Genomic DNA, 14488 nt, shown 5'->3' on the forward strand with positions numbered 1-14488 from the left:
AAGGTGAGAAAATAACAATATCCGCCATGAGCCTCAACATTCATCGGACCACATACATCTGTATGTATGATTTCCAACAAATGTGTTGCTCTCTCCGTAGTACCGGAGAACGGTGTTTTTGTCATCTTACCCATAAGGCACGGTTCGCAAGTACCAAGTGATTCATAATCAAGTGGTTCCAAAAGCCCATCAGTATGGAGTTTCTTCATGCGCTTTATACCAATATGACCTAAACGGCAGTGCCACAAATAAGTTGCACTATCATTATCAACTCTGCATCTTTTGGCTTCAACACTATGAATGTGTGTGTCACTACTATCGAGATTCAATAAGAATAGACCACTCTTTAAGGGTGCATGACCATAAAAGATATTACTCATATAAATAGAACAACCATTATTCTCAGATTTAAATGAATAACCGTCTCGCATCAAACAAGATCCAGATATAATGTTCATGCTTAATGCTGGCACCAAATAACAATTATTTAGGTCTAATATTAATCCCGAAGGTAGATGTAGAGGTAGCGTGCCGACTGCGATCACATCGACTTTGGAACCGTTTCCCACGCGCATCGTCACCTCGTCCTTAGCCAATCTTCGCTTAATCAGTAGTCCCTGTTTCGAGTTGCAAATATTAGCAACAGAACCAGTATCAAATACCCAGGTGCTACTGCGAGCATTAGTAAGGTACACATCAATAACATGTATATCACATATACCTTTGTTCACCTTGCCATCCTTCTTATCCGCCAAATACTTGAGGCAGTTCCGCTTCCAGTGACCAGTCTGCTTGCAGTAGAAGCACTCAGTTTCAGGCTTAGGTCCAGTTTTGGGTTTCTTCTCTTGAGTAGCAACTTGCTTGCCGTTCTTTTTGAAGTTCCCCTTCTTCTTCCCTTTGCCCTTTTTCTTGAAACTAGTGGTCTTGTTGACCATCAACACTTGATGCTCCTTCTTGATTTCTACCTCCGCAGCTTTCAGCATTGCGAAGAGCTCAGGAATAGTCTGATTCATCCCTTGCATATTATAGTTCATCACGAAGCTCTTGTAGCTAGGTGGCAGTGATGGGAGAATTCTGTCAATGACGTAATCACCTAGAAGATTAACTCCCAATTGAATCAAGTGATTACTATACCCAGACATTTCGAGTATATGCTCACTGACAGAATTGTTCTTCTCCATCTTGCAGCTATAGAACTTATTGGAGACTTTATATCTCTCAATCCGGGCATTTGCTTGAAATATTAAATTCAACTCCTGGAACATCTCATATGATCCATGATGTTCAAAACATCGTTGAAGTCCCGATTCTAAGTCGTAAAGCATGGCACACTGAACTATCGAGTAGTCATCAGCTTTGCTCTGCCAGACGTTCATAACATCTGGTGTTGCTCCAGCAGCAGGCCTAGCACCCAGCGGTGCTTCCAGGACGTAATTCTTCTGTGCAGCAATGAGGATAATCCTCAAGTTACGGACCCAGTCCGTGTAATTGCTACCATCATCTTTCAACTTTGCTTTCTCAAGGAACGCATTAAAATTCAACGGAACAACAGCACGGGCCATCTATCTACAATCAAACATAAACAAGCAAGATACTATCAGGTACTAAGTTCATGATAAATTTAAGTTCAATTAATCATATTACTAAAGAACTCGCACTTAGATAGACATCCCTCTAATCCTTTAAGTGATCACGTGATCCAAATCAACTAAATCATGTCCGATCATCACGTGAGATGGAGTAGTTTCATTGGTGAACATCACTATGTTGATCATATCTACTATATGATTCACGCTCGACCTTTCGGTCTCCGTGTTCCGATGCCATATCTGTATATGCTTGGCTCGTCAAGTATAACCTGAGTATTCCGCGTGTGCAACTGTTTTGCACCCGTTGTATTTGAACGTAGAGCCTATCACACCCGATCATCACGTGGTGTCTCAGCACGAAGAACTTTCGCAACAGTGCATACTCATGGAGAACACTTCTTGATAATTAGTGAGAGATCATCTTAAAATGCTACCGACAATCAAAGCAAGATAAGATGTATAAAAGATAAACATCACATGCAATCAATATAAGTGATATGATATGGCCATCATCTTGTGCTTGTGATCTCCATCTTCGAAGCACTGTCATGATCACCATCGTCACCGGCGCGACACCTTGATCATCATCATAGCATCGTTGTCGTCTTGCCAATCTTATGCCTCCACGACTATCGCTATCGCTTAGTGATAAAGTAAAGCATTACAGCGCAATTGCATTGCATACAATAAAGCGACAACTATATGGCTCCTGCCAGTTGCCGATAACTTAGTTACAAAACATGATCATCTCATACAATAAAATTTAGCATCATGTCTTGACCATATCACATCACAACATGCCCTGCAAAAACAAGTTAGACGTCCTCTACTTTGTTGTTGCAAGTTTTACGTGGCTGCTACGGGCTTAGCAAGAACCGTTCTTACCTACACATCAAAACCACAACGATAGTTTGTCAAGTTGGTGTTGTTTTAACCTTCGCAAGGACCGGGCGTAGCCACACTTGGTTCAACTAAAGTTGGAGAAACTGACACCCGCTAGCCACCTTTGTGCAAAGCACGTCGGGAGAACCGGTCTCACGTAAGCGTACGCGTAATGTCAGTCCGGGCCGCTTCGTCCAACAATACCTCCGAACCAAAGTATGACATGCTGGTAAGCAGTATGACTTATATCGCCCACAACTCACTTGTGTTCTATTCGTGCATATAACATCAACGGATAAAACCTAGGCTCGGATGCCACTGTTGGGGAACGTAGTAATTTCAAAAAAATTTCCTACGCACACGCAAGATCATGGTGATGCATAGCAACGAGAGGGGAGAGTGTGATCTACGTACCCTCGTAGACCGACAGCGGAAGCGTTATGACAATGCGGTTGATGTAGTCGTACGTCTTCACGGCCCGACCTATCAAGCACCGAAACTACGGCACCTCCGAGTTCTAACACACGTTCAGCTCGATGATGATCCCCGGACTCCGATCCAGCAAAGTGTCGGGGAAGAGTTCCGCCAGCACGACGGCGTGGTGACGATCTTGATGTTCTACTGTCGCAGGGCTTCGCCTAAGCACCACTACAATATTATCGAGGACTATGGTGGAAGGGGGCACCGCACACGGCTAAGAGAATGATCTTAGAGATCAACTTGTGTGTCTAGGGGTGCCCCCTGCCCCTGTATATAAAGGAGCCAAGGGGGGTGTGGCCGGCCCTAGGAGAAGGCGCGCAGGAGGAGTCCTACTCCTACCGGGAGTAGGACTCCCCCCTTTCCCTAGTTGGATTAGGACTTGGGGAAGAAGGAAGAGAGGGAAGAAAGGAAAGGGGGGGGGGGCGCCGGCCCCCCTCCTTGTCCAATTCGGATTTGGGGGGGAGGTGCGCGCGGCAGCCCCTAGGCCTCCTCTCCTCTTCCTCCACTAGGCACATTAAGGCCCATTAGGTTACCGGGGGGTTCCGGTAACCTCCCGGTACTCCGGTAAAATGCCGATTTCACCCGGAACACTTCCGATGTCCAAGCATAGGCTTCCAATATATCAATTTTTATGTCTCGACCATTTCGAGACTCCTCGTCATGTCCGTGATCACATCCGGGACTCCGAACTAACTTCGGTACATCAAAATATATAAACTCATAATGAAACTGTCATCGTAACGTTAAGCGTGCAGACCCTACGGGTTCGAGAATAATGTAGACATGACCGAGACATGTCTCCGGTCAATAACCAATAGCGGAACCTGGATGCTCATATTGTCTCCCACATATTCTACGAAGATCTTTTATCGGTCAGACCGCATAACAACATACTTTGTTCCCTTTGTCATCGGTATGTTACTTGCCCGAGATTCGATCGTCGGTATCTCGATACCTAGTTCAATCTCGTTACCGGCAAGTCTCTTTACTCGTTTCGTAATACATCATCTCACAACTAACTCATTATTTGCAATGCTTGCAAGGCTTATAGTGATGTGCATTACCGAGTGGGCCCAGAGATACCTCTCCGACAATCGGAGTGACAAATCCTAATCTCAAAATACGTCAACCCAACATGTACTTTTGGAGACACCTGTAGAGCACCTTTATAATCACCCAGTTACGTTGGGACGTTTGGTAGCACACAAAGTGTTCCTCCGGCAAACGGGAGTTGCATAATCTCATAGTCATAGGAACATGTATAAGTCATGAAGAAAGCAATAGCAACAAAATAAACGATCAAGTGCTATGCTAACGGAATGGGTCAAGTCAATCACATCATTCTTCTAATGATGTGATCCCGTTAATCAAATGACAACTCATGTCTATGGCTAGAAAACATAACCATCTTTGATGTAACGAGCTAGTCAAGTAGAGGCATACTAGTGACGTTTAGTTTGTCTATGTATTCACACAAGTATTATGTTTCCGGATAATACAATTCTAGCATGAACAATAAACATTTATCATGATATAAGGAAATAAAATAATAACTTTATTATTGCTTCTAGGGCATATTTCCTTCAATTTGTTGTTTCATCTTGCCCTTTCCATCTACCATCATCAAGTGCAACACCCCATCTCTAGCTTCTTCCTTTCAATTCTCACCCATTTATTCAAGTGACATTATTTTTGTTCTGTATAATGTTCATTCTTTTCCTATAAAATTCTTAACCATGCCTTCAACCTCTCTGCCGAATTTCAGATCCTTTGAAGATGTTTTGGTTGGGTTCAAAAATGGCTCAAGTGATTATTTTTCTACCTCTAAAAAATCCAACTCAATTTATTCGAATACTATATAAATTCTGGAGTCCAGGGGTATATTCATTTCTTCACCACCAATCTCCTACCTCCCTGGATTTTTCCTTGTCTACAGCTGTGAATTTAAATTCACAGAACTAAGTAAAAGGGGAAGCCCTCCTGGTGCAGCAACTTGGGCCTTTTTCCCTCTCCCGCAGCCCAACAGAGCACATCATCGCAGCCCAGTCAGCCCCACGCATACAGGAGTGTCCTCCTGTACGGCAGTGCATCCAGCGTGTCCACGTCGGACATGGGCGTGATTTGACGGCCGTCCGGCGTCCCTAGCCCCTATATATCATGTCACTGGCTCCCTAGGGTTCCTCCTCGACCGATCCCTCTCCTCTCCTTCCCTCGCCGCCGCCAGGTAAGGCTAGCCACGCCACGTCGTCGCCCTGCCCACCATGCTCCGGCCGAGCTTGAGCTCGAGCTCGGAGTAGCTCGTCGCCGCGCCTCCGACCCCTCAGCCACTCTGGAGAGGAACGCCAAGTACCTCTCCGTCCCCTGACTCCACGCACGCGACCACACGGCCTCGGGTTCGACCTCCACGACGCTATTTCCATTCTCTCTTCCCGAACAACACCTTCGCCAAGTTCAGAGCTCACCCCGGTCGCCTCCGACGAGTATCCGTCAACCTCTCCGTGTCCTAGGGTGAGCTGGGTAACGCCTCTCCCGCTCCTTTTTTTCCATGGCCTGTAGAACCCCATAGCACTCGCCCGATCAATGTCTTCGCCGCGCTCGCAGTGCTCCGGCGATCTCTGAAGTTTTAGTTGCGCATGTTTTGCTGCTGCACGTGCACATGCGCACTCGCGCTCTCCCCTGTTCCCACATGCTCGTGCACGCTCGCTCGCCGCGCCCGTAGCCCTGCATGCATCTGCACGCGCGCGTCCGCACTTACACCCCCCTGCTGAACACGCATGCCCGCGCCTGCTCAGCCGCCCTCGCTGCCGTCGCGTTTGCTCGCCCGCAACCTCGTGTCGTTGCTCCACCACACGCACCCTGGCACATTTCTGCACCCCCGCCGGTGACCCGCTGCACTTGTAGCCGCTGCTTTGCTCGTCGTCGTCGCCGGCAAGTTGTTGTGCGTCCATGGATCCAAGACCGGGCGTGTGTCCTCTTTAACTAGAGCTATGCACCTTACCAATCACAAGCACCCAACCAGCTCGACTGGTTAGCACGCAACACACACACAAGGAGGTTCTTGGTTCGAGCCCCGGGCGCTCTAATTTTTGCCCTGTTTCCTTTTATTTTGCTCCCACACACTCAGCCGTTGGACCTCAAATCCTCTTGGGCCTCATTCACTCTCGGGCCGCTGCACTATATTGCTTCTGGCCCGCATATGTGTTTTTTTTCCTCTGCTCTGTGATATTTTGCATTTTCCAGTGCATGCATATTTACAGGAAATGCCACTGTTTTGTTAATAACTAAATATCCATGCATTGAAATTAAACAAACTATATATGTAAAATGCTTAGAATTTTGCATAGTTTCATAATATGCCACTCTCATCCATGTTTAAAAATATTTAAACTTGCTGTTTGTCTAATTTTGCATAAATGCCATGTTAAAATGATTTATTTCATAACTAAATAACCGGAGCTCCGAATTTAATAAACTTTATATGTAAATAGGGTGAAAAAATGTCTACATTAACTTGGTGCACTTTGTTTGATAACATTTAATTTTGTTGGGTACATAAACGAGAGAGAGCTAAATAATTGGTGTGGTGTTTCCTCAATATATGCAACTAGGGCTGCAAGAAAAGCTCGAGGCTCGTGAGCCGCCCGAGATCGACTTGTTTTTTGACTTGACTCGAGATCGACTCGAAAAGAAACAAGCTGAGTTTGAACACTTTATGTAGCTCAACCGAGAAACGAGCCGATCTTGAGCCAATGTTGGCTCGCTCGATTTTAGCTTGATAGCTCGACATAATATCATTATATTAAATAATCATGCCTTATATTAAATGGAAATACGATAATTTATTATCATCTATGTTGTCCATAATTTTTCTCCATTTTATTTACCAACGAACATGGAAACTTAACTAAGTGCAGAGAAGATTTATGCCTCATTATGGCACGTGGTCAACTATGTGTTAAATAACCTATATTTTTGGCAAAGTTCCCAGCATATTCACCTTAATTTTGTAGTTTTTCATCCATGGATTCATATTTTTTACCATCTCATTTAGCTCAAAACTAGCTCGAGATCGACTCGAGATCGTTACAAGCTAAGCACGAGTCATGTTCTATAGCTCGATCATGAGCTTCACTCAGTTTAAGCTCACTCGAATTTTCATATAAGTTGAGTTGAGCCAACTCCAACTCACTTGAGCTCGACTCGTTTGCAGCCCTATATGCAACTCGTTGCATATAGAGCTCCACTTAATTTGTAGCATTGTTTGTGCACTTTGCCATGCCATGCCTCATTAAACCGGACATGCATCATACTTGATTGTGCATCATGTCATGTTTATGTGTTGGTTGTTTACTATGTTGTTTGCTTCTTTCCGGTGTTGCTTCTTCGGGTTGGTTCCGATAATGTCGCGTTTGTGAGGATCCGTTCGACTACGTCCGTTTGTCTTCTTCATGGACTCGTTCTTCTTCCTTGCGGGATTTCAGGCAAGATGACCATACCCTCGAAATCACTTCTATCTTTGCTTGCTAGTTGCTCGCTCTATTGCTATGCCGCGATACCTACCAGTTGCTTTATCATGCCTCCCATATTGCCATGTCAAGCCTCTAACCCATCTTTCCTAGCAAACCGTTGTTTGGCTATGTTACCGCTTTGCTCAGCCCCTCTTATACCGTTGCTAGTTGCAGGTGAAGATGAAGTTTGTTCCATATTGAAACATGGATATGTTGGGATATCACAATATCTCTTATTTAATTAATGCGTCTATATACTTGGTAAAGGGTGGAAGGCTCGACCTTATGCCTGGTGTTTTGTTCCACTCTTGCCGCCCTAGTTTCCGTCATACCGGTGTTATGTTCCTTGATTTTGCGTTCCTTACGCGGTTGGGTTATAATGGGAACCCCTTGACAGTTCGCCTTGAAAAAAACTCCTCCAGCAAGGCCCAACCTTGGTTTTACCATTTGCCACCTAAGCCTTTTTTTCCCTCGGGTTTCCGGAGCTCGAGGGTCATCTTTATTTTAACCCCCGCGGGCCAGTGCTCCTCTTAGTGTTGGTCCAAACTAGAGCCCCTTGCAGCGCCACCTCAGGGAAACTTGAGGGTTGGTTTTAGTTGTACGGACTGCTCATCCGATGTGCCCTGAGAACGAGATATGTGCAGCTCCTATCGGGATTTGTCGGCACATTCGGGCGGCTTTGCTGGTCTTATTTTACCATTATCGAAATGTCTTGTAACCGGGATTCCGAGTCTGATCGGGTCCTCCTGGGAGAAGGAATATCTTTCGTTGACCGTGAGAGTTTGTGATAGGCTAAGTTAGGACACCCCTGCAGGGTTTTGAACTTTCAAAAGTCGTGCCCGCAGTTATGGGCAGATGGAAATTTGTTAATATCTGGTTGTAGAGAACCTGACACTTAACTTAACTAAAATACAGCAACCGCGTGTTTAGCCGTGATGGTCTCTTTCCGAAGGAGTCCGGGAAATGAATACGGTTTTGGAGTTATGTTTGAATGTAAGTAGTTTTAGGATCACTTCTTGATCATTATAGTTTCTCGACCGTGCTTTGCTTCTCTTCTCGCTCTCATTTGCGTAAGTTAGCAACCATATATGCTAGTGCTTGCTGCAGCTCCACCTCATTACCATTTTTCCTACCCATAAGCTTAAATAGTCTTGATCTCGCGGGTGTGAGATTGTTGAGTCCCCGTGGCTCACAGATACTTCCAAAACAGTTGCAGGTGCCGATGATGCCTATACAGATGACGCAACTGAGCTCAAGTGGGAGCTCGATGAACATCGTGTTCATTGTGTTGTTTCGTTTTCAGTTGATCAGTAGTGGAGCCCAGTCGGGGCGATCGGGGATCTAGCATTAGGGGTGGTCTTCTTTTATTTTGGTTCCGTAGTCAGACCTTGATTGTATTCTGGAGTGGCGATTGTAAGCCAACTCTTTATCCCTTTCATATTCAGTACATGGGATGTATAAAGATTACCCCTCTTGCGACATGCCTACTATGCGGTTATGCCTCTAAGTCGTGCTCCGACACGTGGGAGATATAGCCGCATCGTGGGTGTTACAAGTTGGTATCAGAGCCATCCCCGACTTAGGAGCCCCTGCTCGATCGAATCGCTGATGTTGTTGAGTCTAGAACAAAAATGTTTTGAGTCTTAGGATTATATATATCGGAGAGTAGGATTCTTTTTACTCCTCAGTCCCTTCGTCGCTCTAGTGAGGCCTCCTGACGTAGATGTTTTGTCTTTCCTCTCCTCAAATTTCACTAAAAAAATTTAGTATCACGCGAGTATCTTGGGATCGTTCCGATATTCTTGTGATGAGAACATTGTTCTTGGTGCCTCTTGGCATTTAGGGGTTGTGGCAGTGTCCCGGGGAGTTGAGCTCCAAGGTGTTGTCGTCACAATTTTATCGTTGCAGTTCTGGAATACCTGAGTTCGCCGACATCGAAAATCTTTTTATGCAGTTGTTGGTGAGATAACCTCGACGCCACCCAGTACTGGGGCGGGAGTTCGGGAGTATTGCCATAACTCGTATAACGGATGCTTTTCAAAGATTGAGGTAAATGATTTTCGAAGGTTTCTTGGTTATGTGTTGAAGGATGGATACAACTGGATGTAGGATTTGTTAGTTTGGGTGAGATATTAGGCTTCCCCTGTATTCCCAACACCTGATTGCATAACCAGAAAGTTTCTGGAGTTTATAAGTGGGAAATCAAGTAGCTCCTAGAATATCTTTCCGACAGACACATGATACGATATGGGATCTATCATATGTTTGTTTCCGGCTTATTCTGCAAACCAATCCTTTGTTTTGTTTTCAGTTGTGGTATTCGAGTTGCTTCAATGTCAAGTGTTGATTCCATACCTTCCCTAAGTGGTGTTCTCATACTCCTATGTGAATACAAATCCTTCATGATAATCAAGATTGTCATGTCAATCCTTTTCAACTGACGTGCTTCCCTTCAAGTAGATCTGATCATTTTCAACATCCGCAAGATCAACTCAAAGTTTTCGCAACGGTGTTTGTTTCATCCATCCCAAATTGCTTTTGTTTTCCCGCCCTCCCATCCTTTTTCTTCAAGGACTCAGATTTTCGTAATCATGTATCCATCTTATTGATGTGAAGTCTCTCCATTCTTTTCCTTCATGTTCTTACCCGGTGTTTCTCATGAAGATGCTCTACTCGTTCATCATTCTCCATTTTTTTTCTTCTTCGGTGGATTTAAGTCAAGCTTTGTCGATCATATCCTTTTCCTCATTTTAAATGTTTTCTCATGTCGGTGCTCCTCTTAAATTGTTCACCTCTCTCTATCATTTGTTCCGGAGTGCGAAGATATCTCAGAAGATGTTATCTCATTCAACCCGTTCAAGCTATCTCGAGGTTGTTATGTCATTCAAGCCGTTTAATTCAACCGGTGCAATCTCCTTCTCAAGTAAATCGTTCAATGTTGTTTCTTTTGAGTGGGCCCTAACCCACAGGTCTTTTCCCAGGATCTTACTTAACTCTTCTAATCTTCCCGGAATTACTCTCAAATTATTTTCCAAGTTTGACGTAAGAATGAATTATCATCAGTCATATGTATTCTTCCAGATCTTTCAATTCTTTCATCGTTGGTTCAACCTTTCTAATTATCATTCCGAAGTGCCTCATCAATTCATGGTGGTGTTTGTTCGTCGTCATTCTCGGATTTGAAGACTGAAGAAGATTTTTCTCTCAATCTTGGTCCGTTCTCTAGAAGATGCGTAGTTCAAGCTTGATGCCATCCTCTCATAATTGTTTTTGATTGTGATAATTCTTCTCACCTATCCGGAGCAATTCAAGATTCTTTTCAATTTGATTCTCCGAAGGCCACCATTTCGGGTTTATTCATACTCAGCTTTAAGCTTTTGTTCTCCAAATCTTACCGGTGCATCATGCAAATATTCTCTAATCAGCTCGTGATCTATTTGTTCTCATGTATCTAAATTCCTTCAAGTATTTTCATTCGTTTTCCAATTCTTCCCGGTGAATTTGTGCTTTTGCTATTTTCATGTTCAATTCTTACGGTGGTTCGTTCAAGAGTTCTCTTGGTTATTATATCAATTTATTCGATGTTTCAATCCTACCGGTGGTTCGTCGAAGACCTTCTCAAGTTGGTGCTATGTCTATCCTAATCCTTTCTACGAGAATAAGTGGTATGTCAAATCCATTGCTTGTCAGCAATTTAAATTGGTGAAGGATACGCATAACGTAATTCTTATTCTTATTCCATCCAAGTGTTTAATTCCTTCCTTCGGAGTTCATTCGTGGTATCAATTCTCGATTCAAGTTGTCCATCTTTCTTTTCCGGAGCACCAAGTTTTTTTCAAGTATATCATTTCGAAGCTCCATCTAATCATTGCAAGGCGTCGATCTTATTCTCTTCATCCTTCACTTATTTTGATCATTCTTTTATTACCGGAGTTCTTCATGGAGGCTACATGGTGGTTCATCAAGGATTCTTTTCATTCTTCAATTGTTCTTCAAGATATCTCTCGAAGATATGATCCGCCAAGCTATTCTCCAAGTATTCTTCATCTTGCATTCCGAAGTGCAATTCTTTCTATGTTATCTTTTGAGGTGGTGTTATGTCATTGTTGATAATTTCCCTTTGTGTTTCATGATTCACAAGTTTTCAAGGGTGACATATCTAAAATGCATCATTTTTCTCTTCGCTCAAGACATCTTTTCAATCCATCAATCTCTTCTTTGAAATTATCTTGGGTTATATTATTGGTGTTCTTTTCCATATGTTTTGGTGTTTCCTACTTGGGCTCTCATTTGGGTTTCTACTTTACCATTCAAATGCCTAGGTGGTTCATCTAATATTATTGTGTCTTTCCGAAATGCTTCAGCTTGGGTTCTAAACTCATGGTATATCGGAAGAAACCTCCTATGAAAATCAAACTAGCAAGCCTTTCCACCATTTTCTAACCGGAATGCTTTGGTGTCACTCATACAATCATAACAACAAAACTTTCCATGGGTGCTCCACCCAGCTACCATTCCAAAGGCTAGAAAATCATGGACTGACCATAGATAGGCTGCCTTCATCAGGAAGTTTTCCTTCCCATATGCATCCCATGTTTGAACACCACCACACAACTCGGTCAATTCATCAACCAAAGGTTGCATAAGGACATTGAGTTTTGCTCCAGGATGTTCAGGACCAGGGATAACAAGAGTAAGAAATATGTACTCAGAATGAATTATGACTTCAGGAGGCAGATTTAAAGGAACCACAAACACTGGCCAGCATGAATAAGAAGCAGCAGACAAACTATAAGGAGTGAAACCATCCGTGGATACAACTACTCGTTGATTCCTAGGATCTAATGCAAAGTCTGGGTAATCCCTATCAAATTGTTGCCATGCTTCACCATCACGTGGGTGCACCATTTTACCAGGAGTTTCTTTGTGTGATCATAACATTTTTGCGGTCTCCTCATGTGCAAACAATCGTTGCAACCTATCTTTTATAGGCAAGTGCCGCAACACCTTACGTGGGATCTTTTTTGAACCGGCCTTATACCTAGGGGGTCTTACAAAAATCACGGTTTTGCTTATTCTTATTGTCCTTGTAATACAACATGCAATTTTTGGGACAAACATGAATTTTATGATATGGCATACCAAGACCCTCTAGCAATTTCTTTGACCTATAGAAGTCCTTTGGCAGTGAGGAATTGTTAGGCAGCAGCTCATGGATCAGTTGTAGTGTATCATTATAACAAGATTCAGGTTGATTGTGTTGTGACTTTATTGTCAACAACCGTGCTATGGCAGACATAGTTGAGTGGCTTGTATTATCATGCACCAACTCTTTTACACTATCAATCATTCTATAGAAAGCTTGGGCTGAAGCTATTGGTTGTTGTTCAATTGGGGGGGGGGGGGGGGCGCAGCTAGATCATTCAACATAGTGTCCATCCGATCAGCCTCCACAGCATCTACATAGTCTGTAATTTCAACATGCCCTTCACCATGTGCAGTCCAAACAGTATAATTCCGCTTGAAACCAAAATGACACAGATCTAACTCTACATCATCCCTGTTCTTGCTCTCATAGTTTCGACATTTAGCACACGGACACTTAATCTTTCCATTCTGGACTACAGTTGGCATAGAGAACGCAAAATCTATGAATTCTTTTGTCTTATTATACCACTCATCAGTTGATTTACTATGAGTCCAACCACTATACATCCACCCACGCTCCGCCATTCAATAATGCTGTTTTGCACGATTTGGAATATATAACAGTTAATGATGTAATATGGCAATGAAGCAATTGCATTAAAAAACTAAGACATGTGGAAGAGTGGACATTGTACCTGTCAATGGAGAGGATTGTGCTCTGCGACACCACCACTTCTCAAACTTGGCCTTCACAACACACTACATAGACAGATGTCAACTAAAATATGAATTCCTTTGCACTGGGATCATAAAACAAAATATCTAGAACTGAATCATATAGTAATCACAATCTCCAGGGCTGCTGCACTCCAATCTTTGCAAAAGAACAGAAAATAACATTGTTTTAACCTAAACAGAAATGCCAAATACTAAACAATGACCATTGTTGTTATACTAGTGAACTATCTGCTAGAGATTCTACATCCGTACTGAAAGCAATATACCAGCTGCTACCTTTTTGGTGGTTTCGAGGCGCTGGACTAGAGGGAAGCAGGAGGACGAGGCAGGGAGGCGGATCTGCAAGACGAGTGCGCGTCGGTCGATGGGGAGGCACTGGAGTGGCTGGACGTCGAGGTGGGCTGCTGGACGTCAACAGGGTGGCGCTCGACTGCGAGGGAGGCGCCGGTCGATGGCGATGGAGTCGGCGCTGGACAGCAAGGGGGCGTCGGTCGATGGGGATGAGATGGCGTCGGATTGGCTGGACGTCGACGATGCGGATCTCCCTGGTAAGGGAGGCGCCGGTCGATTTGTGGATGTGGGCGGCGCGCTGGAGTGGATGTACAGCGAGGAGGATGGAGACGCCGCTAGAGGAGTGGGAGAGGCAGCGTGTGTGAGGTCAAGTGTTGGGTGCGGGGTGCGGCGGCGGCGCCGCCGGACGGGAGGCGGCGTCCATGGCGGGATTGGGAGGAGTGGCGGCGAGATGCAAGTGAGATGAGATGGGGACGACGGAGAAGACTAGTATTTAGGGATTTTGACCCGATCGTTCCTGACGTTGGGCCCATCCACGTCAGGAACGACCCACAATCCGCGCGAAACTTCTTGTGTAGTGGTAAAATCGCGCGCCTTATTCTCTCGTAGGCGAAAAGTTGGGCTGATATTTTTGCATACACGTTCCTGAAGGCTGGTGCACCGTCACGTACGTGCGCATCGAGGCATTCGCGAAGTGGATTGGCACCCTTCACGAGCGTGGCACACCTTCCTGACGGTTACGTCAATTCATGAACGTGATTATCGGGCCCTTCAGGATTGGGCTTATCTTTTCGCGTCGGGTGGCTCGTCCACGTCGGGAACCACTTTCATTCCTGAAGGAGGCCTCGGGCC

The 14488-nt window shown here is 44.4% G+C and overlaps 1 pseudogene across 1 annotated transcript; it reads right to left on the reverse strand.

Moving 5' to 3' along the window:
• Nucleotides 1-1575: 1575 nt before the first annotated feature.
• Nucleotides 1576-14181, reverse strand: LOC125513893 (uncharacterized; annotated as a pseudogene). The gene is made up of 3 exons (XR_007286219.2): nucleotides 13622-14181; nucleotides 13303-13366; nucleotides 1576-13201 (listed from the first exon to the last, which is right to left on the reverse strand). The product of XR_007286219.2 is annotated as an uncharacterized LOC125513893 (transcript).
• Nucleotides 14182-14488: the final 307 nt, after the last annotated feature.

The sequence above is a fragment of the Triticum urartu genome, chromosome 6A (genome assembly GCF_056163025.1).
Source record: "Triticum urartu cultivar PI428250 chromosome 6A, HENAU_Tu73, whole genome shotgun sequence".
NCBI classification, from domain to species: domain Eukaryota; kingdom Viridiplantae; phylum Streptophyta; class Magnoliopsida; order Poales; family Poaceae; genus Triticum; species Triticum urartu.